The 27,560-nt window shown below is 37.6% G+C and overlaps 1 pseudogene; it reads right to left on the bottom strand.

Annotated features, from left to right (window-relative positions):
- Positions 1–10,565: 10,565 nt before the first annotated feature.
- Positions 10,566–27,560, bottom strand: part of LOC129404356 (small ubiquitin-related modifier 2-like) — a 102,239-nt pseudogene continuing 85,244 nt past the window's right edge.

The following is a 27,560-nucleotide window of genomic DNA, read 5'->3' as shown; positions in this document are numbered from 1 at the left end:
AAAGATTGTTATTTTTATCATATTAATTCCACCAGTCCAAGAACAAAGGCTCTATTTCCATTTTCTTGTGTCTTCTTATAATTATTTTACTAGTTATTAATAGGGTTTTTTGTTTGTTTTGTTTATATAAGCCTTTTGCCTCTTCTGTTTAGCTGATTCCCAGGTACCTGTGAATGGACTTTTAAAAAGTATTTTTTCTCTTCTATTTCATTATTTTGCCATAGGTAGTTGCACTTTGATTTTATAGCCAGCTACTTTACTGTACAAGTTTGTTATTATCAGAAGCTTTTTTTTTGTAGAGTCTTTAGGATTTCCTAAGTATAGTTTCATGCCATCTGCAAGTAGTGAGAGTCCCACTACTATTTTTCCCAATATTGATGCCCTTCATGTCTTTCTTGACTAATTGCTATGACCAGGTCTTCCAGAACTATATTGAATAGTAGTGGTGAGAGTGGCAACTATTGTCTTGTGCCAGATTTTAGAGAAAAAAAGCTTTCAGTCTTTAATCACTGAATATGAGTTTTGCTGTTGGCTTGTGATAAGTGACTTTAACAATGTTGAGGGAAGTGGCTTAAATCCCCATTTTATTGAACATTTATTTGTTCATAAACTGATGTTGCACCTTGTCAACTTATATCTTAAAGACACTTAACATTCATTGTTTTTCTTTCTTCCCATGTGCTGTTTTACAAAAATTAGGTTTTGAGTTTTCCCTCTGAAGGAACATTGTATTTTAGTTTATGGCAGTACCTGTATTGATCCTATAAAGCCACAGAGAATGAGACAAATGACAGAGGATGGAATAGATTATCTCAGAATCAGATAATATATAATGACTTTCATGTAATTTATCATCATGTTAATTATACCTTAACTTTGTCAGTTTTCCAAAGAAAGTTAGAAGTTACCAGAGCAGAGGACACACATTTGATCTTGGAATGAAAAGGGTAGATGAGTCATTTCTGTTATAAATTGATTTTGACAGGTAATGTCAGAACCTCTGGACCAATAAGACAGTATCACTTATTGAACCCTAACCCGGCCACTGTATAATTATTCTTAGACATTTTACTTGAGTGCATCACTACCTTCCTATTTGACAAGCTATTAATTACTGAACATGGGATGTTCAGTGTATTTGATTTCACTCAGTCACTCCAACTTATGTCAGTCTCTATGTATGTTACAATTAGGAGCAGGAACTATCAAGTACTAACTTGATCTATAATTCCTCCAGATAAACTTTCATATACATGAATACACACACACAAACACACACACACACACACACACACACACACATATATACTGGGATCTCTGGAACCCAGCCATAACCATGCTCAGGCCACTCTCCACATGTTTGGACGAGTCTCACGCATGGGGGAGCTGACAGAGGAATCCAGGTGTGTGGGACCAGGGGCCAAGATCTCCAAGGCTGCTCGGATTGGGACTGGGCATTTTCCACCCAGATCTCCCATTTTCCAGTAGCTAGACAGTCACACCCAGAGACTGCCCCCGGTACCGTGTAATCCTATCAATGGCCCACATCCATAGACTATAAAACCAAGCTCTTGGAAGCATTGCGGCCGCACGACATCTAATAGCCTAATTCTCCCTCTTAGAGGACCTGACAAGCTACTGAGAGTCTACTGCCCACTTCAGAGAGCCTGACAAGCTCCCCGTGGTGTACTAATACCCAAAATACAGTAACAGATATATATATATATATACCTCTCGAGAGCTGAGCAAGCTACCGAGAGTATCCTACCCGCATGGCAGAGCCTGGCAAGCTACCCGTGGTGTATTCCATATGCCAAAAACAGTAACAATAGGTCTCATTCCCCTGACCCTGTAATAGTCTCCAATCGTTGGGAAAGATGAGTAAGGAGAAGCTGCTAAAATCTCAGGACTGAGTGTAATAGAGACATTACTGGTGCCCGCTCGAGTAAATCATTGAACAACAGGATGACAGTGATACAGTGATACACATATGTATACATTTTGTGCGCATATGGACATATGTAATTGGTTGTCAGAAAACTTTTAAAGTAGTTAATCCATTCTGTGCTTTTATATAGCATTAATTACTAAAATATTACCATATTGTAAAAAATGTGTTTTTTTTGTTATAGTACAGGATTAACTGGAATATAATTTGTGAATTGGGAAGAAAAATGTAGTCAGGTTTCTCCAAATTTTCTGAGTATATATTTCTGAAGCTCAAATGTAGATTTAGTATATCTGAAAACTCATCATAATATACTTCTTCTGTGAAACCATATTGGGGCTCTTAGTAGAATTATACCCCTACCTTTGTATCCACATAATACCTATAATCTTCCTCTTATGACAATGTATGTTTTCATGTATTTTCATGAATTTTCCTCTTCTATCATTTAAGGTGAGTAGGCAGATTTCTGAACTCTTTACCTCAGCAATAGTTTGCATTTCTGGACCAAAAGTTGACATTTCTTACAAGTTATACACCTAGATTTTTGAAAACCCTAATTTCACTGAGGAGATTGGTAATTTGCTTTGGAGGTCAACAGCATGGAGGACTGAATCTTTGAGATTCTGCAAAACAAAGGATGCAGGAAAGTTTGTGCAATTTGTGGGATGAAATACATAGGTTCCAGAAACAGCAGGGTCTTTTATTTTGCCCTGTTGCAGTTTATGAGAAGATGACATGACTCAGAACAGGACTGGTGTCTGACTCTTTCTAGTCATGTCATGAAAGAAGCCTGTTTCCCACACAGGAGCAGAAATACAATAAAGCACGGTATTCTAGGGGACTGAAAATATATGATAATAGATGCACAGATTCTATTAGAGAAGATCCAAACTAATGACTGCAATGACCTCCTGAGTCTTTGGTCCCATGTAAGATCTGAGATGTTGTTCTAATTCTCTGGTTGACTCCCAACAATGATTTTAGATACTTCCCTCTCTCTTCCAATTTGAACTAGCATGTTAATGTTAGATGGAAGCAGAAGGGATAGAAGGAACACATGGTAACCAGTTAAATAAATAAATGAAAACGGCTGGGGGTAGTAAATAGTAAAAAAGAAAAGGAAGTTGTCCCCTTTACCCAACTTCCTCTTTACCAATCACGTATTCTGAAGCAGACTGCAAGACAACAGTGGTTTTTACCCAGGAATAACTGTTGGCTATGTCTAGAAAACCAAGGAAAGCCAAAGGGATAAAGGACCATTAGGTAACAGTCTGTGAGGTAAACCTTGGGACTCAGTGAGAGATTCTAGAGCATCAGGACAGACTGGGAGGATAGAGAAACCAGCGTGAACATCAAAGGGTTACACTAGTAGATATCAGCACAGACCAAAGACAACCTACACCAGAAGCAGCCTGAATCTAGCATGAGTTCGGGACATAGGATATTGGGGGAGCCAAAGTTACCCATTTTAGCTGCTAAATAAATATGACTTTATAATAATCAGGAATTTTGAAGCGAATCTGTCATACACTCCTCTAAGAATAAATCTATTTCACAGTGACATTCACAACCTAAATGACTCACTGTCATAAAAAATATAATATGTATGCTGTTTTTCTATAAAGGAGCTATAAGAACTTTATACTCCTCCTTTAAACTGTTTGTCAGGCCCCAGATGTAAGCCCTTATTTTTACTTCTTACTTTGTTATGTTATTAAAAAGTATTATATAGAATATAGTTCTTGGTTCTCTGAAGACCTGAGGATCACTTTAACTGATGGTGATCCTAATGACCCTTGCCATTCCCTGAAAATGGCCTTTGTTTTTTCTGAGTGATTTTAGGATGAAGTACAGAGAAGGCAGAATGGTTCTCAAGTAGGAATTATGAAAATAATGAAGCTAATTAAGAGAGGATACATAGGAATTAGCCATGCTAAGGTTGTTAAGGAAGGGAAAGAATCTTCCTTAAGAATCTCTCTACTCAGTGTACTTCCTACAGAATGTTAGAACAGATGTATGTTATTAATTAAAAACTTTTCTTGTGCTTAGTTTATCATGTTAAAATGGCAAATAAAGAATAAGAAAGACTAGATTCAGTGACCAATAAATTTACTTTATGAGAGATAGCATAGTGGATAGGGCGTTTGCCTTGCAAAGCGGCATTTGCCTTGCACATGGCTGACCCAGGTTCGATTCCTTCGTCCCTCTTGGAGAACCCGGCAAGCTATCAAGAGTATCCCGCCCCCACGGCAGAACTTGGCAAGCTACCCATGGCATATTCGATATCTCAAAAACAGTAACAAGTCTCACAATGGAGATGTTACTGGTTCCTGCTTGAGCAAATAAATGAACAACAGATTGACAGTGCTACAGTGCTACATTTTTGTATAGCGCTGCCAGAGATGTTACTGGAGCCCGCTAGAGCAAATTGATGAACAAGGATGATAGGTGATACAAATGATACATTTTTGTATAAAATTCCATCCTCAGACAGGAAAGGCGGTTCTGTTGCTGTTAGTAGAGAACTAATAGCACATTTACTTTTGTAGTTAATTCATCTACAGTGCTATGGACTAATTTTCAAATTTCTCCTATGTCCTGAATTATTCCCTCTGTCTCCAATGACATTATTTTCTTTAGTTATAAATGCCTAGAGATTAGAATCATATCTTTCTAATTTTCTTTGCACAATGCTTAGCACAATTCTATACAAGGAACTTAATAAAAGTGTGTGAAAAATGAGCCAATGTTTTAAAGTGGAATTGGACTCTGAGTAACTCAAATCAAAGATTTTATTTAGTATGAAGTTCTTGGTCTCTGGGGGTACTCTTTGTTTATATGAAGGTATACAGATACCCCCAAGATACACACAGAACTGGCATTTGTTTCTGTGGAAAAGAGCATTTCCCAACTTCGTAATTGAATTGTGAATATACATTAAAACGGACTCTATTGGTGCCAAGAGCTCTTGACTCCAATCCCTGTGGACACCTCAGCCCTAAGTCTATGTTCTGTTAGGGCAGCTAATATTGACACATGCTGGTGGAGGATGTCAGCTTGACCACTGGGGAATGAAACATGTGGATGAATTGTCCTGGTATTTACTTACTCAAAGCAGAAATCAGAGGACCAGCAAAAAGAACTCCCCACAGCCTTGTTGATTCAGAGAATTACTAGATGTTGGCAAAGTTATGGGGAGCAAGAATCAATAATAAAAGAAAATTCAAAATTGTGTTTTAGCACTCACATTTTGAAATTCATTGACCTTGAAAAAAATTGAAAAATGTAAGGGTTTGTAACTATACCTGTCACAGAAAACCCAAGACACAACTAGAGCAGAAAGGAAAGGCTATTGCTTACCTCTGACAATTGAGAAGGAACTGAGCTCAAATCTTGTTGAGAGCCTCAGAGTTAATGAGGTCAATGGTCCTGGAATTACAAAGAAAAATCTTGAAAAGAAATGCCTTGAAATGTTTGCCTATAATTATCCCAGAGCGGTTATCATGTGCTTCATGTCTACAGACCCTATTTCAATAACAGCTTACATGGCCAGCTTGTTAGATAACACACACTGGAAGACTTCCCTTGACAGATATTTGCTGAAGGTGACAGCTGGTCAAAGTTCCAAAAGGTTCATTAAGGTATTCTATGAAGACCTTGGAGAAAGACCTAGGGAGGAAGCTGGGTTAGTACAGAAAAAAAGGACAAATCTCTGGGAGTTTTTTTTTTGTCTCATTTGATTAATTGCCTCAAGTTTAAATTGGAGGAGGAAGATATAACAGGCAGCCCTTGGAGTGACAGATGCTCAGAGTTTATTTTACAGCCCATCAGCTGTTTAGGAGACTCAGCATTTCAGGCAGTCAGTCACAGAGGTGTTGCCTCCTAGCCCTCAGCTTTTCTCTGATCTCTGCCTCTGTATTCCATTGTTTTAGCCTATAAACTTCAAGCCGATGGCTTCCAATCCTGGATCTTTGGTCTCAGTGACTCATGTAATCCCATCAATGGCCAAGATCCAGAGACTATAAAACAAAGCTCCCAGAAGCATGCGGCCGCATTGGTGGCCACGTGAACTCTTATAATCTAGAGCTCCCTCTCGGACAACCCAGCAAGCTACCAAGAGCGTCCTGCCCTTACGGCAGAGGCTAGCAAGCTCCCATGGCGTATTCGATATGCCAAAAACAGTAACGATGATGGATCTCATTCCCCTGACCCTGAAAGAACCTCTAATGTAGCACTGTTGGGAAGGACAAGTAAGTAGAGGCTAGTAAAATCTCAGGGCTAGGATGAATGAAGACGTTACTGGCACCCACTCGAGCAAATCAATGATCAACGGGATGACAGTGATACAGTGATAAGTTAGTTCTGCAGCGATAGCACAGAAGGTAGGGAGTTTGCCTTGCACGCGGCTAACCCGGGTTCAATTCCTCCATTTTCCTTGGAGAGCCCAGCAAGCTACCGAGAGTATCCCACCCTCATAGCAGAGCCTGGCAAGCTACCCGTGGCATATTCGATATGCCAAGAACAGTAACAACAAGTCTCACAATGGAGACATTACTAGCTCCCATGGGAGCAATTAGATGAACAATAGCACGGCAGTCCTACAGTGCTATCCTTTTTCTAAGAGGCACCCTGACCCCTTTTTGCATTCCATAACACCAATAACAAATTCTGAAGTTACTATTGACCTCTTAGCCCAAATTCTCTATAATAACCTCCCAGAACTAGTTGATTCTTCCCAAATCCTTTTCAGCAATATGGGTATTTCAGGCTGTTTTCAAGGCAGATTTGAATTGTTTCATCTTTTGCTCTGTGCCTGTTTATATAAGAATGTTGAGTTGCATGAGTGAGCACTTTCACATCTGCTATAATATGTATTAATCCTCATAATAATCTTTATGAAGAGGAAGAAACTGAAGCTCAGGAGACTAAATCTCCTGACCCCAAATTTATAGTTCCTTTGAAAGAAGTGCCTCTTTTCAAGTTTTATAAATTTTGTCAGTACCCTGAAGTCAGATCTTTCTGTTTTTGTTGACTATCTATTAACTCGCTCTGATTGCTGAACATTGAAATATTCAACTCTAATTGCAAATTTGTCTATTTACTATTTTAGTTCTTTAAAAAAATATTCCTTTCCTCTTGTCTCCTTCCCCAAACCTTTTTCTCTTCAGATTTTAACGTTTTATTTTATTACACTTTATTATTATTATTATTATTATTTTGCTTTTAAGGCCACACCCAATGATGCTCAGGGGTTATTCCTGCCTCTGCACTTACCCAGGAATTACTCCTGGTGCTGCTCAGGATATGATAAGGGATTCCAGGGGTTTGAGCTCATGTCAGCTGCATGCAACACAAACACCTACTGCCTATACTATTACTTGGCCCCAAGATTTGTATAATTTAAACACCCTCATTTTCCTATCAGAAACTCCATTAATTTATATAATTCTTCTAATATAATGTTGAATTCAACTTGTTCATATTTTGTTTTGTTGATTTTTTAAATCAATTTTCATCAAAACTATTGGTTATTCTTCTGTGATGTATTGTCTTAACATTGGTGTCAGGGTGATATTGGTTCCATTATTTATTTGGAAAATTTTTTTCTTCAAAAAGAGTATGAGAATTCTTTGTTTATTATATTCAAGTTCAAACCATGTTACTTTTAAAGGTACGATTTCATCTTTAATAATAGCTAATTAACATTCCAGTGATTATATATCAAAATTTATTGAGATAGTATGATGGTGTCTGCCCTTATGCTCTGCTTCCTTATACTGGCAACGTTAAAAGCTTTTGGGATAACCACCTTCAAAACCCTTCAGTGCTTGGATTGATTAAACAACCTTAGATAAGAAATTGATGATAATTGGATTAAATATATAGATAACCTCAGGTTGATTTTTTTTTGAGAGGTCTCCTAAGTAGTGCTCAGGGGGACATGATGATGGTACTAGGCCAAACAGGCTAGATGGTTTAGTGCCAGAACTAAAGATGTAATATTATCTATTTGAATTTTGAGAAAAATATTTCCAATTTTATTATTAATGTCTTCATCTAGCTTTTGGTATTAGATAATTAGACAATGCTAATTCATCAATTAAATTAGAAGAAAATTCTCTCTGCTTTTATTTCCTGGAGGATAATGTAGATAACTATTATACTCTTCTTTGATTATTTGGTATAAATCATTAGTGAGCACGTTTGGACTGACTGCTTTCTATTTCAAAAAAATGTTTTATTCAATTTCTTTAATAGATACAACTATTCATATTCATAGATAATATTTTTCTTCTGTGAGATTTAGCATGTTCTGTATTTTATTCGAATTTCATCTAGACTATCAAGTTTGTGAGCAGAAATGTTTATAATTTTCTTTTATTGTCTTTGTAATGCTCATGGGATATCTAGTGATGTCCTATTTCTCATTTCTGAATTAGTAATTTGTCACTATGTTCTCTTTCCTTTTCCTCCTTTGCTATCTTGGCCTGAGGCTTACCAATTTTATTCATCTTTTTAAATATGCAGATTGGGTTTTATAAATTTTTACTACTAATATTTCAAATTTCACTGATTGCCACTTTACTTTTTATTTCTTTTCTTGTTTATTTGGATTTAATTTGCTCTCCATTTTTTATGTTTTCTAAGCTGGAAATTTAGATTATTAATTTTAAGTATTTCTTATTTTCTAGGTTATGCATTCAATGCTATGAATCTCCTCTTGTGTACCCACAGTGGAATTTCACACATTTGAATAAGTTATATCACCATTTTCACATACTTAAAAATACAAAAATTTTATTTATCTTGAAATTTCTTTTACCTATGTGATATTTAGAAATGTTTTGTTTAATATTCAGGTATTTGGAGATTTTTCAGCTATAGTTTCTTATGTATCTATACTTAATTTCACTGTGGTATGAAAGGATTCATATAATTTATTTTATTTTAAATTCTTCTATTAGTAAATATTCACTGTGAGCTTTAGAAAAATACATTTTATAGCCATATGGCCACAAATGCTTGTCTTGCATTGATATCCCTAGATTAACCTAGTTTTGACTAACAGTGGAAAGAAGGAGAGATTTCACTAACAGTGGAAATCTCTGAAGAGATTCCTTTGCAATATTGATCCAACCAGAATTCCAAGTACTAGAATACTTATATTTGTCAAATTAGCCCAAGTTTTATAACACCCTACTATTAAAAATAAAAGCATTTTATTCTCTGTGAGCAAAAGCAAAAAGCTACATCATTTTATGAAACGTAATTTTGTGTGTGATATAGTTAGATAGTAAGGTGCTTACAAAGCCACCAGACATGGATCCTGACCCTGAAACATCTGGCTATCAATGATGGGTAGATATTTCCCACCTTGAACTCTGACTGGATAATTTGGCTAATGACAATCCCAAATGACTGGTCAATGGACCCTTGAATGACGGGCTTCTGAAAGCTCCTGTCAGACTCCAACAGAACTTCTGAATCTCGTTCATGTCTCCAATATACCTGGGACCTGGTGTGAGCCCATGGATCTCTGCCTTGCCCCAATGTGCCAGGGACTGGGATGGACTCTGGTTTGTCTCCAACTTGTTGGAGGGATGGCTCCACTGACAACCCCTGTCCCGCTGCCAACCTCACATCAGGTAGACTGAATGACCCTGAGCTGAGACCGAAGAGCTCACCTGATGCCTAAGACACGTCATATTAAGAGCACCTGGGTTGTGGCTTCAGTCAACTAGAGATGAGGATATAATTTGGAATGTTGTATTAGTCATATGATTGTTCTTAGTTGGATTTACTTACTTATATATATGATTTTAGTGATGATAAAAAAAAGAAAAATACATTTTAGGCTTTTGTTGCAGGATATAGCTTATAGCTATCAAATAGACTTAGTTAATTAACGATGCCAGTGAGTTCAACTATTTCTTTACTGATATTCTATCTGCTGTAACTGTATATTACTGGTAGGAAGGATTATTTAACTGTAGTAGATTATTCATCAATTTATACTTATACTTGTGTCAGTTTTTAACTAATATTTTATAATGTTTCCTCAAATACAATTAATTTGCTTCTTTAACACACTAGCTTAATTTGATATCATGACCTGATAAAATGGTGGTTCTACATATAATAGCTATATATACAAAAATTATAAAACTATCTTTGGTCTTACAATGATAAATGAAATGAAAAACATTAAAATTCTCTAATCAATCAAGGTATGGAAAAATTTTTATATTGTTCCTTTTTGTTAAACATTGAGAAAAAAATTACTTACTGGAATATAAAGATAAACTTAATGAGCTTGCTACTATGGAGATGAGGGTATTTACACAGAACCAATATTTTTTCCCCATCCCATCTCCATATGATGTCAATCAAACATACCATTGTCCAGTTAGTCTTTTTTTTTAAGATGCAATGCTTATGCACATACACCAGTTACTTTATGTTCAACAAAGGAATGGAGAAGGTAAAAAGGAAAGAATAGACAAATGATACTGTAGTAGTCAGCATGTGGTAGAACCAAATTGCAATTTTCTAATTGTGAAAGCCTTCTTGGTCTGGAGGAAATCAGTTCTGGAATAAACTAGTAGGTCTCTCTTTAGTAGACTCCTCCTGTCTGCTATTAAACACATTAGTTGTATCTTTATCCTCCATTTACAGCTATGCAGAAGTGTCTGCTTCATTAATTGTGTGCCTGTGAAACTGGAATCTTATCTGCCTCCTTGACAAACCCTGTTGTTCACAATATGCTTTCATTCGTTTACTAAGTGTTGTATGCCTCTTTTTTTATCGAATTACCTTGAGATACAGTTTCAAAGCTTTCAGTCATATAATGATTGAATGCTCATCCCTCCACCAGTGTACATTTCCCACCACCCATGTCCCTAGTATCCCTTCTGCCACCCCCATCCCATTTCATCCCATCCCCTGCCTCTGTGGCAGGCACTTTCTTTTTAACTCTCTCTCTACTTTTGGGCACTATGGTTTGCAATACAGATACTGAGAGATCATCATATTTGGTCCTTTGTCTACTTTCAGCACACATAGTGTATGCCTCTTAATCTTTAACTGCACCACGGCACTATCCTGACCCGTTACCTTCAAATTAATATGACCCTTTTCTAGGTTTTCACACTTTCCTTGGGTTTTTTGACTGCAGTTTCGAATGCTGAAAATCTCTTCAGCAACTACTTTACAAAAGGGGTACCAGAGGAGCACACAAGCATTGCCAAGAGCCGCAGAAGATAGCAGCAGCAGTGGAGAGAAAGAGAGGGTGCCAGTCTGCGTATCTTTATTTCATAATTCCACCTACGATTTTGCTGACCTGGTTTCATTTCACTTACCTTAGGCAAGTTCAACTCAGATCATCTAACTCCAATCCAGTTTCCCTGGATCCTACCTGTTGGACAGGAACACAGCTGTGTTAATTAATTAATTATTTGAATTAATCCCTCTTTGTTACTGTAAACATGGTAACTTTTTGTAGGCACATTATACTGCAATGTATGTGTTCTTAACCTGTTCTTCTAACATTAATAAAATAACTGTAGAGCAAGGATTCTGTCTATTGGTTCTTGCACAGTGCCAAGAGTAAGTTGGAACAATAGAAGTTTTTGTGAAAATTGAGCACTTTTTTTTTTTTTTTTTTGCTTTTTGGATCACACCCGGCAAAGCTCAGGGGTTACTCCTGGCTCTGCACTCGGGAAATACTCCTGGTGATGCTCTGGGAACCATGCAGGATGTCGAGGAATGAATCCAGTTCAGCCTCGAACAAGGTAAAAGCCTGATCTGCTGTACCCAATTGAGCTTTGTCCCAATTGAGCACATTTACATATAGCAGAGAGAAGAGAATTTGTGTCCTATTGCTGAAGCTTAAAATAATAGACTGAGGCCAACAAGTAGTACAGAGAGAAGGGTGCATGCCTTGCACATAGCTGAACCAAGTTCCATCCATCACATACGGTCTTTTAAGCACAATCTGGAATGATCCTTCAGGGTAGAGGGAGAAATAGTCCCTGAGCACCACCGGGTGTAGCCTAAAAACAAAATAGTAATAGATTAAAACATTGAAGATTTTTTGATGAAAGTAGTAGATATGCAAAGAAGTATCTTTTAGTCAAAACCACTCACTGGAAAAAAATATCAATGCATTGTTTGCAAATAATATTTTATTTAGAGTTATTGAGATATAGATGTGAGTTCTAATTTCATTATCAATCTTGGATAATTATCTTTTTCAAAATTTAAATACTTATTTCTTGGAATTATTCCAAGTTAGTAATGAGATATGATACTTTACAAATGCTATTAAATAATCCCATTTAATGTTCATTAAATGTGAGAGTAAGGTGACATCAAATATTCATTCAAAGAAAACTGTTTGAAAATTAGTGTTTGAGTATATGCATATAAAAAAACCAGTTTCCAACACTTTTTCATTTTTGTTTAGAGAAGAGATAAATCTTGATTTTACTGTTTTATTTGGTTTACATAAAATGTTCTACATTGTGTTACTAGTTTGCAGAATTTGAGATTAATGCATAATGGATGTTTACGAAGACACATTTCTATTTCTGTAGCATGAGTTCATGCTATTGGGCTCACACCATCTGTCTAGAATAAAAGTTCTTTTCAGTTTCGAGCTCCTAATGTGTTTATAATTAATGAATGTGTAATGGAAACTTAAAAAAATCTCTTTCATCATAAAAATGTGATATCTTACATTATATGTTAGGTTTTATATGTGCCTTTGTTTATTTAAGATTTACTGGTGAGAATAGATGAAACATGCTATTTGCTGCAACCTGAATATTGTTAGAGAGTATCATGCTAAGGAAAATGATAACTACTAAATCATTTTACCCAGATGTGGAATGTAAAGAAGTAAGGCAAGAGATAAGAGAGCCCCCAATAGAAATAAGCTCTGAAACAGTGCTAAAAGAATAGTGATCTCTAGTTGCAAAGGTGTAGTGGGAGAGGAAACTTACGACTGTGGTAGTGGGTGACCAGCACTCTGAAAGTGGGGATAGTGAAGTCACATTGCAAGTATAGGACAATAATGAAAGGAAATTGTTGTAAACCACATTAAGAAATAAAAAATGAAACAAAAGTTCTTCTGCTTCTGCTGAACTAATACATTTAGAATAGAATTCTTGAAATATGTTGTAGTGTATAAAACTTTGTTAAAGCACAACTAATTTCAGAAAAGTACTTTTTGAGAACTGAAACTATTTAATTTTTATTAAAAATGTTTTAAAAACAAGTTAAATTTAGACCTCAGTCGTGGAGGAACAATTCTAGACTAGGAAGTCACTTAGTTTCTGTCTCTTTCCCCAGGAGAAACTATTAATTATTGTCTTCCAATCTAGGTTCTATCTTCTCCAGTCAGCTTCAGTCATAATCCATCATAATTATGCTGCCATATATTCACCTAGTAGGACAGTAAGTTAGTCATGTTATTATAAATCTGTCCTTCAATGAGCTCTGGATAGCTATTCTTACTAATATGTGTAACATACATTCTGCTCTGTTCTTTCTTCTCCTTTCTCATTCCAAGCTTATACACAATATTTTTTGAACAAAGACCGAAACCCTCTACCACCTCAACTATAAGTCATAATATAGCTGTGACTGACCATAAGTTCTTACTTATTGCCAAGATTCCTTGCCAAGTCTAATTATATATGCAAACTCTGCTTGCACATCTTATTTCTTAACCTCTTTAACTCAGTTCTCCATCTATACTAAAGTGTTTTCAGTTCATCTTAGGCATCAAGCTCTCTTTGGTATCAAAGTACAGTTTGCACATCTCCATTAATAGGTAACAGTTTGCTATTCACACCCTCCAAATATACATGATTAAGATGTTCCAATTTGGTTTAGGTAATTTTAATGTATTTTTACTACAGCTTCTTCATCCCCTGTCATGGCATTGATCACTGTATCACTGTCATCCCATTGTTTATCAATTTACTCGAGTGGGTGCCAGTAAGGTTTCCATTTGTCCCAGCCCTGAGATTTTATCAGCCTCTCCTTACTCCTCTTTCCCAATGATTGGAGGCTCTTTCAGGGTCAGGGAAATGAGACCTGTTGTTGTTACTGTTTTGGGCATATTGGATACACCACAGGGAGCTTGCCAGGCTCTTCTGTGCGGGTAGGATACTCTCAGTAGCTTGCTGGGCTCTCCGAGAGGCATACATATTCCCTCTATGATTTGTTGCCTACTGTCTGAACATTATCAAATATGGTGTGGTAATTATACAAAATGGGTAGGGAGCATCTTATGATGTGTCCGCATGGTCCAGGAATATGTTCGCTCATGTGTGAGGCTCGGCTCGAGCATATGGAAAGTGTCCCGGAACGTGGCAGCGGTTGGGTAGTGGAGGTTGGCTGCTGGGGCTGGGTCCCTTGGCACGGGAAGGGCTCTCACCCACCCCCTCTGGGGCGTCCCAAGTGAAAACAGCCTGGCATGAAGTCCGGTGCCATGGTTATGGGGGCCTCGTTTTATGCTCCTTCCGGGAGAAGCAGCCATGAGTTCTAGAGGGTGGCTGATGAGGAGATTATCTGGCACCGGCAGGAGGTGGATTATGGGTGTGACACCTGGGTCACCAGAGACTGGAGGAAGCAAGCAGAGGACCTCTGCTCCCAGGTTCCGTTGAGTCCAAAACCCAAAATCACAAAGTTCTACGTCACCTGGCTTCCATGGGTAATGGCATTGACATAATAGTTTATGATTAACTGAATATCTGTCTGTTACCTCTAACCCAGATTATAAAAGATCGTGTTTATAATGATCAGCGAAATACCCTTGTCTAGTAAAAGACTTGTAATATAAGTATTGGGTGGAAAATTGTTCACTGTATCACTGTCATCCCATTGCTCATTATTTGCTTGAGTGGGTACCAGTAACGTCTCCATTGTGAGATTTGTTACTGTTTTTGGCATAGTGAATATGCCACGGGTAGCTTGTCAGGCTCTGCCGTGCGGGGCCTAAGTTTTCAGAGCTCTAAAGACATTGAATTGTCAACTGATTTTCCATTTCACTTTCATTGACCAAATTGTTGCCATGAATAAAGGCCTCATCTCTGCTGCTTGGGAAATAAATGCAATATTGCTTTACCTATCAATTGCTTCCCTAAGGTTCCCCCTAGTGCATTTGGGGAGAAACTTTGAGAACAAGATGAAGAGTAACTGTCCATCTGGAAGTCTGGGGAGATTTCATGGAGGAATCTGCATGTCCAGGGAGTGACTCAGTGGAAGAGTCTCTGCCTTATCAGCATGAGGCCAACACTCATTCACTCCACTGCACCATCCACATGCTGTGTGTGAATGACCCTGGGGCACTGCTGCTTGGGATCCTCTCACTCCATAACAAATTTTATGCACCAGCACAACAGTTAAACATGTGCAACCTTAAAAGGCACAAATAAATGTGTGATTTCAAGTCACTGCAACAGCAAACAGCTAAGGGCAGGCAAAGAATCTGGATGTCATAAAGGAGGCAGTGGTTCAGACAGAGGAAACAGCTGCTGAAATTACTAGGGAGCTAGAGAAATCAGAGCAGAAACTCTTGGAGGATTAAAAAAAAAAGTCTGCCTGCGATTGCCTTCTCATCTTCAGAAAATGGCAGGGCTCCCTCCAGAAGGCGGGGAAGTGAGGAAAATTGTTGGACACATTAATATTGAACCCTCCCCCAACCAAATCTCAATAACGAGCTTCCCTGATGCCAATGAAGAAATCAGCTCTTTAGGCATATTTTATTTCTGTATGAGTTTGTCTTATGAAATCTCTAAATTGCCCTTTTTCTAGTCAAGTACTGGCAATTTGACATAGTCCTAAAGCCTTGCAGATCAGCACTGGTGGAGGTATATGGGAACACTAACCATAGCTCAGAATATATATCTTTCATTTCCTGTAATTCCTCTGATGTTCTTCTCTTCCAGTTCTTCTAAGAAACTGTGAGGTCATCATTTTAGTTAGATTCAGATGTCTTTGGAATTCATTAAGCCAGGATTCCTAACCAGTGCCAGAAACACTACCACAATTGTAGCATCAGAGAGAGAGAGAGAGAGAGAGAGAGAGAGAGAGAGAGAGAGAGAGAGAGAGTGAGTGAGAGAGCGCACCACTTTTTAAGACAGGAGAGGATCAAATTGCATCTCACCTCTCACATGAACAAATATGCATGAACATATTCCTGATTCTGCTCAGCAAGTGTGAAAACTTCCTTTTATAGATGTCTGGCTAAACCATGTGGGTAGATGAAATTAATATTGCCATCATGCAGAGAAGCACAATCATATCTTGTGATTGAGTGTCCAGTTTTCCATTTCTTATCTTGACCTATACCAAGAGAACTCTGCAAATATGGAGGCCTCAGACTTGTGGCTTAGAACTTAGCCTAGTTCTCAGAAAGTTGAATTCGTTTGCATAGCATCAGCCTGAACAGTGGGCTTATATGTTGAAATTTAGTTTCTTAATACATTCTCAAAGTTTCCAATTTACAATATTTAAAAGTAATAAAATTTTTCTTTTTAAAGTTAATTTTTTGAGATAATATTGATTTGTAGAATCAATATTTATTTTTTGGAGTGTATAAGTTCATACCTTTTAAAATATATGTCACTATAACTGCCCCCGGTGCTGTGTAATCCCGTCAATGGCCAGCATCCAGAGACTTAAAAGCAAGCTCCCCGAAGAGAGCGACGCAGAGAGTCTCTTGCCTGAGTGCCTGGCTGTCTTCCCTGGGGCCCCCTCGGAGGGGATGGGCTCCAACTTCCCTTCCCGCCCCCAGCAGAGCTCCCGGTGGCCAAAGACCTCCGAAGCCTAGTCACAACCATTCTCAAGGCCCCTCTCCACATGTTTGGACAAGCTCATGCATGAAGGAACCGGCAGAGGAACCCAGGTGTGTGGGACTCAGGGCTGAGACCTCCAAGACTTCCCCGCCTTCTGGATCGGGACTGGGCTGCCTCTGCCCAGATTTCCCATTTCCCAGTAGCTAGGTGGTCACACCCAAGGACTGCCCCCGGCACAATGGCCAGCATCCATTGACTGATCCCGTCAATGGCCAGCATCCAGAGACTTAAAAGCAAGCTCCCAGAAGACATCTTATAGCCTACTTCTCCCTCTTAGAGAAGATGGCAAACTACTGAGAGTTTCCTGCCCATATGGGAGAGCCTTACAAGGTCCCCATGGTGTATTAATATGCCAAAACCAGTAACAAGCTGGGTCTCATTCCCCTGACCCTGAAAGAGCCTTCAGTATGGTATTATTGGGAAGGATGAGTAGAGAGAAGCTTCTAAAATCTCAGGGCTTGGACAAATAGAAGACGTTACTGAGACTGCTCAAGAAATTCAACGATCAGCGGGATAATGATGATGATGATGGTAACTGATCTACCACCAAATTCTCCACCACAATCCACTAAAGCCCATCTACCTTTTGCATTCATTCTATAACCACAGTTATACAGTTCTATAGTGACAATGTAAATATTTGTTTTGTTTTGTTTTCTTGTTTGCTTGTTTTTTTAATGCTTCTCATAAGAATGAAACCTTCCAGTATTTGCTTTCTCCTTCTGATTAAGTTTGCTAAAAATAGTTTCATCAAGTTCTATTCCTGTTTAAATGACAAGTTTATATTTTTATAGCTAGCATTCATATGTATACATATATGTACAAATGCATATATCTATATATGTCACATCTTCACCTAATCATCTGTGAGTGAACAGATTATTTTCAGTTTTTGGCTATTGTCAACGGCACTGCAATAAACACAGTATTGAATACATCTCTAAATTGATAAGATTTTATTATTTTTTATGCAGTTATCAATAGTTGAGGTTTAGGCAAAATTCCAGTACTAATCCCACTACTAGTGTCAACTTCCTTTCATCAGTGGCCTCAGGTTCCCTCCCACCCTACAACCTGCCTTATTGACAGTCACATTATTAAGTTCTATTATTGTAGTTTTTATCTCCTGCTATAAGTGTTGTTGTTTTAATTTTTTTCTATTATTGTTAAACAACTATGAGTTACAAACTTATTGAAGGTTGTGTTTTAGGCAAGTGAAATATTATATGTCTAAAATTCAACTATTGGTGTTGTTGGTTCTATGATTTAGATATTCATATATATACCTGTATCTCACTGATATGCCTGAGGCCCTCCTCCTTGCCCCTGTTACTTTCTGTCTGCATCTTCTTACTTCCCCTATCATTTTCTTTCCTTCCCTCTCCTTTTCCTTCCTAGTCATTGGTGATCTAATGTCTCCCCTTCAATACCTTACATCCCCCTGTCCTCTCAGCCTGTATACCATTGACAAGTGATATCATCCTATGTATGTTCTTCTTCTGACTTAGTTCGTTTAACATATATCATTCAGTCCATCCAAGCTGCAGAAACTAGCATAATTTCATCATTTCTTGCAGCTGTGTGTGTGTGTATGTATGTGTGTCTGACACTTTTGTAATCCACTCTTCCCTATTTGTACACCTAGGTTGATTCCATAGTCTAGCTATTGTGATAAGTGCTACAATGAATAGTGGCATCACATATGTCCTTTTTAATGAATGTTTTTGTACTGGAGGTAGTTACTCAGAAGTGGGGTTGCTGGGTCATACTGCAGAATTTAATTCTTCTGATAAATCTCCATTCTGTTTTCCACATGGGTTGAACCAAACAGCATTCCCACAAATAGTGGATGGAGAGGTCCTTATTTGACACATCCTCACCAACACCAATTGTTCTCTAATAATTTTAATATGTGCCATTTTCACTGGTGTGAGTGATATCTTACTGTTGTCTTGGTTTAGATTTCCTTGCTACTAAGTGATGATGAGCAATTTTCCATCAACTTATTGACCCTCCACTTGTTTTCTTCAGAGAAGTGTCTGTTTATTTCTTCTACCCATTTTTGATAGTTGTTTATTAAAAAATTTTTTTCTTGTCATTGATATTTGTGAATAACTTTATATATATTGCTACAAACCTTTTGTCTAGTATGCTGAATGAAAATATTTTAACTATTCATTTGGGTATTTTTTAGTTTTAGCCTGTGTGTCTTTTGTCATGAAGGAACTCCTTAATTAGATTTTGTTTATTTTTTTGTCCTATTGCCCGACTTTGCCATTAGAATCATATCATTGAAAACACCTTTGAAGTTCAAATCTTGCATTGCTTTGCCTATGTTTTTCTCAATGCATTTTATGGGTTCTGTTTTTTTAATAGTTTTTAATTAATTTTGAAGTGATTTTTTGTGTCAGTTGTGAGATATGGACTCAGCTTCAATTTTTTTTTACATGTGGTCATGTCGTTTTCAAAATGCTATTTGCTGAAGAGGTTGTCTTTACTTCGTTTCATGTACCCAGCTCCTGTGTTGAAGATCAGCTGACAATAGATCTTGGAATATGTTTGAGGATTATACATTCATTAGAGAGTCTGTCTTCATTCCAATACCATGCAGTTTTGGTCACCTTAGCTATATAGTGTAATTTCAAGTTATGTAATGAAATATCTCTTTGTTTCCTATTTTTCAATATAGATTTGGCTATCTGGAGTGCTTTATGTTTTCATACAAACTGTACTATCAACTATTCTAAATCTCTGAAAAATCTAATCTGAATTTGAATGAGAATGGTATTGCATTTGTATAATAATTTAGATAGGATGGGCATTTTGACAATATTGATTTTTTCAAACCATGAACATGGAGTATTTTTTCAATTCCTAAGGTCTTCTCTCTCCTTATTAAGTGATTCATAGTTTTCATGGTATGTATATCTCACTTCTTTTAAGTTGCTTCCTAGATACTTGATGTTTTGGATACTATTTTAAATGTGATAAATTCTATGATATATTTCTCTTCTGGTTAATTATTTGTATGTAAGAATGCAAAAGATTTTGTATCAAGTTTGTAGCTGACTGCTTAGCTGTACTGTATTGGTTTATTATTTCTAGGAACTTTGTAAATGAATTCTTTACACTTTCTATGTATAGCATTATTATCGTCAGAAGAGGTAATTTGATTTCTTATTTTCTGATTTGGATCTCTTTGATTTTTTCTTGCCTAATTTTTGTAACTAGAAATTCTTTTATTATATTGAATAAAACTGGATCTCTTTGCCTTATACCTGATCTCAGATGTAATCTTTTCTTTTTTAATTTTATTGAATCACCATGAGATAGTTACAAGCTTTCATGTTTGGGTTACAATCCCACAATGATCAAACACCCATCCCTCCACCAGTGCACATTCCTCACCACCAATATCCCTGGTATATCCCCCCTTTCCCACCCTCCCCCTGCCTCCATGTCAGACAATATTCTCCATACTCTCTCTCTCCTTTGGGCATTATGGCTTGCAACACAGACACTGAGAGGTCATCGTGTTTGTTCCATTATCTACTTTCAGCACATATCTCCCATCCCATCCCAACTGATTCCTCCAGCCATCACTTTCTTAGTGATCCCTTTTCTATTTCATATGTTTTCTCTCCTCCACTCATGAAGCAGTTTTCCAGCTATGGGGCAATCCTCCTGGCCCTTGTATGGCCCTTGTATATATTGTCCTTGTATGGCCCTTGTATGTATTGTCCTTGGGTGTCACCCTCATGTGATGTTATTCTATACTATACAAATGAGTGCAGTCCTTCTATGTCTGTCCCTCTCTTTCTGACTCATTTCACTTAGCATGATAATCTCCATATCTACCCATTTATAGGCAAATTTCATGACTTCATCTCTCCTAATAGCTGCATAGTATTCCATTGCGTAGATGCACCAAAGTTTTTTAGCCAGTCATCTGTTTTAGGGCACTCGGGTTGTTTCCATATTTTGGCTATTGTGAACAGTCCTGTAATGAATATATAGGTACAGATGTCATTTCTACTGTGCTTTTTTGCATCCTCGGGATATATTCCCAGAAGTGGTATTGGGGGTCATATGGAAGCTCAATTTCTACTCTTTGAAGGTCTGTCCATATTGTTTTCCAGAAAGGCTGGACCATTCAGCATTCTCCCCAACAGTGAAAGAGAGTCCCTTTTTCCCCACATTCAAGCCAGCACTGGTTGTTTTTGTTCTTTTGAATGTGTGCCAGTGTCTGTGGTGTAAGATGATATCTCATTGTTGTTTTGATTTGCATCTTCCTGATAACTAGTGATGTGGAGCATTTTTTCATGTGCCTTTTGGCCATTTGTATTTCTTTTTTGAGGAAACTTCTGTTCATTTCTTCTCCCCATTTTTTGATGGGGTTGGAGGTTTTGTTCTTATACAATTCTACTAGTGTCTTGCATATCCTAGATATTAATCCCTTAGTAGATGGGTATTGGGTGAATATTCTTTCCCATTTTGTGGGCTCTTTCTGCATTTTGGTCACTGTTTCTTTTGAAGTGCAGAATCTTCTTAGTTTGATATAGTCCCATTTGTTTATTTTTGCTTCCACTTGCATGGTCAGTGCTGTTTCATCCTTAAAGATGTTTTTAACTTCAATGTCATGGAGAGGTCTGCCTACATTTTCTTCTATGTACCTTATAGATTCATGTCTGCTATTGAGGTCTTTAATCTACTTTGATCTGACTTTTGTGCCTGGCATAAGACAGAGGTCAGAGTTCATTTTTTTGCAGGTAGCTATCCAATTTTCCCAGCACCACTTGTTGGAGAGGCTTTCCTTGTTTCACTTCACATTTCTTGCTCCTTCATCAAAGATTAAGTGGCCATATATTTGGGGGTCTGTGACAGGATATTCAACTCTGTTCCATTGCTTTGAAGGTCTGTTTCTAGAGCAATCTTTTAGTTTTTCACTACTGAGAATGATACTGCATGTGGACTTGTTACAGACAGCCACTATTATCTTAAGGGAGATTCCTTCTGCTCCTTTTTGTTTGAGAGTGTTTATCATGGGTGACAGTGCATAATATTAATTGATTTATATATGTTAAACTGTCCTTACACCCATGGAATAAATTCCACTTGATTCTGGTGTATGATATATTTTGATATGCCATTGGATTTGGTTTGCTAAGATTTTATTGAGGATTTGATTTATGGGGGATTGTGGTCCCTGTATAGATCCATTAATACCATATTAGATTTCTTTTTGCTGTGATTAGAAAGAGAAAGCAGGTATGACTACTTTTTTTCTGCCATGTGTCATTTGGATGTTTATCACATCATTCTCAGGTGATAAAATACAGGCAGATGGACCACAGTCAGTGAAATCATACAGATCTATACTGTCTGTGGTCGACCTTATTATAGCCCATAGATTAGATATTTCCCACCTTTGAAATATAGCTTGGAATCTTTCTGATGATGGAACAGTTCTGTACCAAGATTGTCATAGAGGGGCCAGAGCAATAATACAGTGGGTGCAGCCTACCCGGGCTTGATCCCCGGTGTCCCATTTGGTCCCCCGGACATTGCCAGGAGTAATTCCTGAATGCAGAACCAGGAATAACCCCTGAGCACTGCTGGGTGTAACCCATAATATTAGTCTTCCCATATGATAAAATGACATAAACCTATTCGCACACATGCTACCAATGTCATTCCTGGTCTCTGGACATAGTTCCACAGGCTGGAATCACTGGGAAACTGAAGGGTGTAAAGGACTGCTCTGTGTAACTTCCTGTGACTCTGCTTATTTCAGAACTAAAAATTTTAAAACGTTTTTGAAAATCTTTCCAATTATTTTTAACTATTTGGCAGATTGCACTGAAGAGCCTGGCAAGCTCCCCATGGCATATTTGATATGCCAAAAAGAGTAACAATAACAGGTCTCATTCCCCTGGCCCTGAAAAGAGCCTCCAATCGTTGGGAAAAATGAATAAGGAGATGATACTAAAATCTCAGGGCTGGGACAAATGGAGATGTTACTGGTGCCCACTTGAGTAAATCGATGAATGATGGGATGACAGTGATACAGTGATACAGTGATGCACAATGGCAAAGCTCGCGGTTTATTCCTGGCTCTCTGCTCAGAGATCATTCCTACCTGGACTCATATGGGTGCCAGAGGATCAAAACAGGGTCAGTTACATGCAATGGTTACCTGTTGTACTACCACTGTTTAGTGATCTCTGTTGCCATTGTCCTCTGAAGAAAAGTCCTCTGTTTGCTATACATTAGGCACTCAATATGAGGACTTGCATGGTGTATACTTAGCATGCAGGTACACAACATGCAGTTTCCTTTCTGAGTTCCTAATGAGGACATACACCCTCCAATAAGTGCAGGGAGAGACTGCACATATCTGATTCCCCTCCTGACCTTGGCTTATAGTGTCCTAGAAGCATTTCTAGCAATACTTTGTTTGAGATTTTCCTGCCCATCCTCGTGGTTCTCATGGTTCTCACCTTTTCTGTATACTTTCCATGGATACTGAACAACTCCATTATTTTTCCAAAGTCAGTGTAGTAAAATGAAATGCAGATTTTCTATATTTGTGAGGGAGAAGCGATTTTTGGGATCCTACCAGTCTACCGTCTTGATTTCCCCTTTAATACTGGAGAGATAGAACACCGGGTAAGATGCCTGCCTTGTACATGCCCATTTGGGTTCAATCTGGCACCACACATGGAAACCTGAGCCTCACAATGAGTGGTCTCTGAGTACAGAACCAGAAGGAAGTCCCGAGAGCCTCTGCAGGAGTTCCCAAAAAAACAAATAAATTTTTTAAATCAAACATTATTATTTTGATGTTATTTTGGGTCTACCCCTACTAACACTCAAAGTCTATTCTTGGCTTTGTGCTCAGGAGTAATACCCAGAAATTCTTGAGGAAACATACATGGTGCTCAAAATTCAAACCAGGGTTGGTGGATGCAAAGCAAGTACCTTATTCCCTATGCTATTTCTGTAGCCCTAAAACTTAGCATCATTTCATTAATCTGAGTATATTGTTTCTCTAAAATTTGCTAGGTGCTAGGGAAGATTTCTTTTTTAGCTTGTTGGTCTTCCAAATAACCTATTATGTGATTTTATTTTGGAGCATCATTGAAGGTAGCACTGTAGCACTGTCCTCCCGTTGTTCATAAATTTGCTCAAACAGGCACCAGTAACGTCTCCATTGTGAGACTTTTTGTTACTGTTTTTGGCATATCCAATATGCCATGGGTAGCTTGCCAGGCTCTGCCATGGGAGCGAGATACTCTCGGTAGCTTGCCAGGCTCTCCGAGAGGGGCAGAGGAATCAAACCCGGATCGACCTCGTGTAAGGCAAATGCCCTACCTGCTGTGCTATCACTCCAGCCCATCATTGAAGGTAGTCTAAATAAAACCCAGGGATGTTTGACAAGTGAACACTAAGCAGTACTCCTATTTCCCATATTACTGGACTTACATGAAACAAAGTTAAGAAAGTCAAAGAATTGGCATCAAGATACTAAGGACTTTGGGAATATAAAAATTTAATGAGAAAAAAGTTGAAAAGAGAGCAAATTTACAATAGTGTGAAGGACAGAATAAGAAAGAACAGAAAAATAATTAAGAGGTACTTAAAATGCTGAACTACAAATCATTAAAAATATAGTCCAAGTCACAACAACCCAACTTAAAGATGTGCCTGTCAAGGAGGCAGGTTGCAGGGTAGGTGGAAACTTGGGAATGTCCTTGGAGAGAAGTTGACACTGACAGTGAGGCTGATGCTGGCATATAGCATGCCTACAATTCAACTATCAATAACGTAAATCAAAGTGTCTATAAAAAATTAAAAATTTATTTTAAATGTCATAAAGTAGAAACTAATTTAAAACAAGTTAGAAAAAAACCTAGATACTTAGAAATGGAAAGAATCCTATAATGAGAGAAAAATATAAAAGGAAAAAATGGTTCAAAGGGTAGGAATAAAACAACTACAATCATGAAAGAACAAGATTTAATGGCAATAATGAAATTTAAGAAGTTGATGAAAGAACAGAAAAAATACTAAGATTTTGGAAGGAGAAAATAAAAGGTTACAATGACAAAAATTAAATTAAAAAATTAAATCTTGGTAAAATGATAAAAGTCGGTGATAAAAATGACAAAGATGACACATGAGATGATTCTCACATAATGATTAGAATAATAAAAGTCTACTTTTATTAGAAGTTTATTGGATATCAGGGGCTTTAATTAATTTATTCATGTAATCCTTTAGAGTGAAATCCATTCCGGTAATCCTCTCTGAATTGGACGCTATTAGTGTAGATGAAATGGAGATCTTTAAGATAAACATGCTAAAATAATACTCCCTCTGAAGTGGAAAAGTATTTAAAGTCAGTAAAAATCTCATAAAGAAAGAGAATGAAGACAAAGTCCAAGAGAATGGAACTAGTGGAGGCTGATTTGGTGTATCAAAACATCATGAGCACTGGCACAGATGCCTGAGGGCAGAGGGCAAGAGATTGGCAACACCTGCATTCCCCCTAAGGAGATTCACACAAGCCACAGAGAAAATTGTCTCTCTTGACCTTTGGAGCTTCTGGCATCTAGTGCTTTATTAATAGTAGTGTTGCTGCTCCAATAATGGGAGGAAGAATGACATAGTCTTTACTCATTTAAGAGGAAAATTTTGAAAATAAGGAAATATCATTCCTTTTAATTAAATTTTTCCTGTAGAGGGTTAAGATATTTCAACTTCATGGTTATTTACCTTTCTTTTAAAATGCTGAGAAAACTGGGCAACTTCATGCAAAAAAACTGAATTCAGTTCTCTTTTTAATGCCACTTACAAAAGTCTGATCAAAATAGATTAAAGACCTCAATATCAGATTTGAGTCCATAGGAACATGGTGGAAAATGTAGACAGAAACTTCCATGACATTGACACTAAAGGTATCTTCACTGTATCACTGTCATCCCATTGCTCATCAATTTGCAGGAGCGGGCACCAGTAACGTCTCCATTGTAAGACTCGTTGTTACTGTTTTTGGCATAACAAATATGCTACGGGTAGCTTGCCAGGCTCTGCCGTGCGGGCAGGAAACTCTCGGTAGCTTGCTGGGCTCTCCGAGAGGGACAGAGAAATTGAACCAGTGTCGGCTGTGTGCAAGGTAAACGCCCTAAGTGCTGTGCTATCGCTCCAGCCCAAAGGCATCTTAAAGATGAGAAACCACTGACCAAACAAATTTTGAAACAAAGATAAATAGGACTACATTAAACTAAGAAGCTTCTGCACTCAAAAGAAATGGTGAACAAGATACAAAGCCTACAGAATGAGAATTATTATTCAATACCCATATGATAAGGGGTTGATATCAAAGATATTTAAGGCACTGGTAGAACTTTATGGGAAAAGCATCCAACCTCATCAAAAAATGGAGAGAAGAAATCAAAAGAAACTTCCTCAAAGCAGAAATACAAATGGCCAAAAGACAGGTAAAAAATTGCTCTACATCATTAAGTAGAGGGAGGAGTAGGGAGATGGCAAATCAAATCATCAATGAGATATTATCTCATAACACATAGACCAGCACACATCAAGAAAAACAAAACAACCAGTGCTGACACAGAAGCAGGGAGAAAGGACTCTCATTCATTGTTGGTAAGAATGCCGACTGATCCAGTCTCTTTGAAAAACAATACGGTCGTTTCTCAAAACTATGAGCTTCCATGTAACCCTCTAATACCACTTCTGAGAATATACATTGTGAACCCCCAAAATACACAGCATAAATGCCATCTGCAACTCTGTGTTTATTGCAGCACTGTTCACAATAGCCAGAATTTGGAAACAACCTGAGTAACCAAGAACAGATGACTGGATAAAGAAACTCTGGTGTGTGTATATATATACACAATGTCATACATTGCAGTCACCAGAAAAAATGAACTCATGAAATTTGCTTACAAGTGGATGGATGTGGAAAGTATCATGCTGAGTGAAATGAGTCAGAACAAAAGGGACATACATAGAATAATTGCACTCATTTTGGGGATTTAAAAGCAAAACAAAACAGTATGAGACTAACATTTAAGGACAGTAAAAATAAGGGCTTGTCCACTGTTGTAAGCTTGCCACACATTAAGGGGGATTGTTAAGAAGGAGAAGGGACCACTATGATAACAATAGTTAGAGATGACCACTCTGGACAAGAACTGAGTGATGAGAGTATGTGAAGAGATATATGTGATAATCTATTAGCACCTGTATTGCAAACCATTATGCCCAGAAAGTGAGAGAGAGGAGAAAGAGAGAAAGAGAGCAAAAGTGCCAACCATAGAGAGTGGTAGGGAAATTGGGAACACTGCAGGTGGGAAATGTGGGAAATGTACACTGGTGAAGGGATGGATATTGGAGTATCCTATGACTGAAACCCAATCATGAACAACATTGTAACTGTGTATCTCAAGATGATTCAATTTAAAAAATTTTAATGGAGATTTATTACTATTTATACTTTCCCAAGTATCTTCTGCAGATAAACATGCTTCTAACTTATTGCACTGTGTTTATAGCACATTTTTTTTCAGTTTTTCTTGTTTAATGTATTCTAAGTACATGGGAAAGGAAATGCATAATATAAAAAAAAAACAAGGAAGAAAATCTGATGACAATATCAAATCTCACTTCACAGGAAAAGCAAATAGGATTAGATTGAGGGGTGGACTCCTGAC

This window comes from Sorex araneus, chromosome 4 (assembly GCF_027595985.1).
Source record: "Sorex araneus isolate mSorAra2 chromosome 4, mSorAra2.pri, whole genome shotgun sequence".
In the NCBI taxonomy this organism is placed as follows: Eukaryota; Metazoa; Chordata; class Mammalia; order Eulipotyphla; family Soricidae; genus Sorex; species Sorex araneus.
Note: the sequence above shows the minus strand (reverse complement) of the source record. Positions and strands in the feature narration are given on the sequence as shown.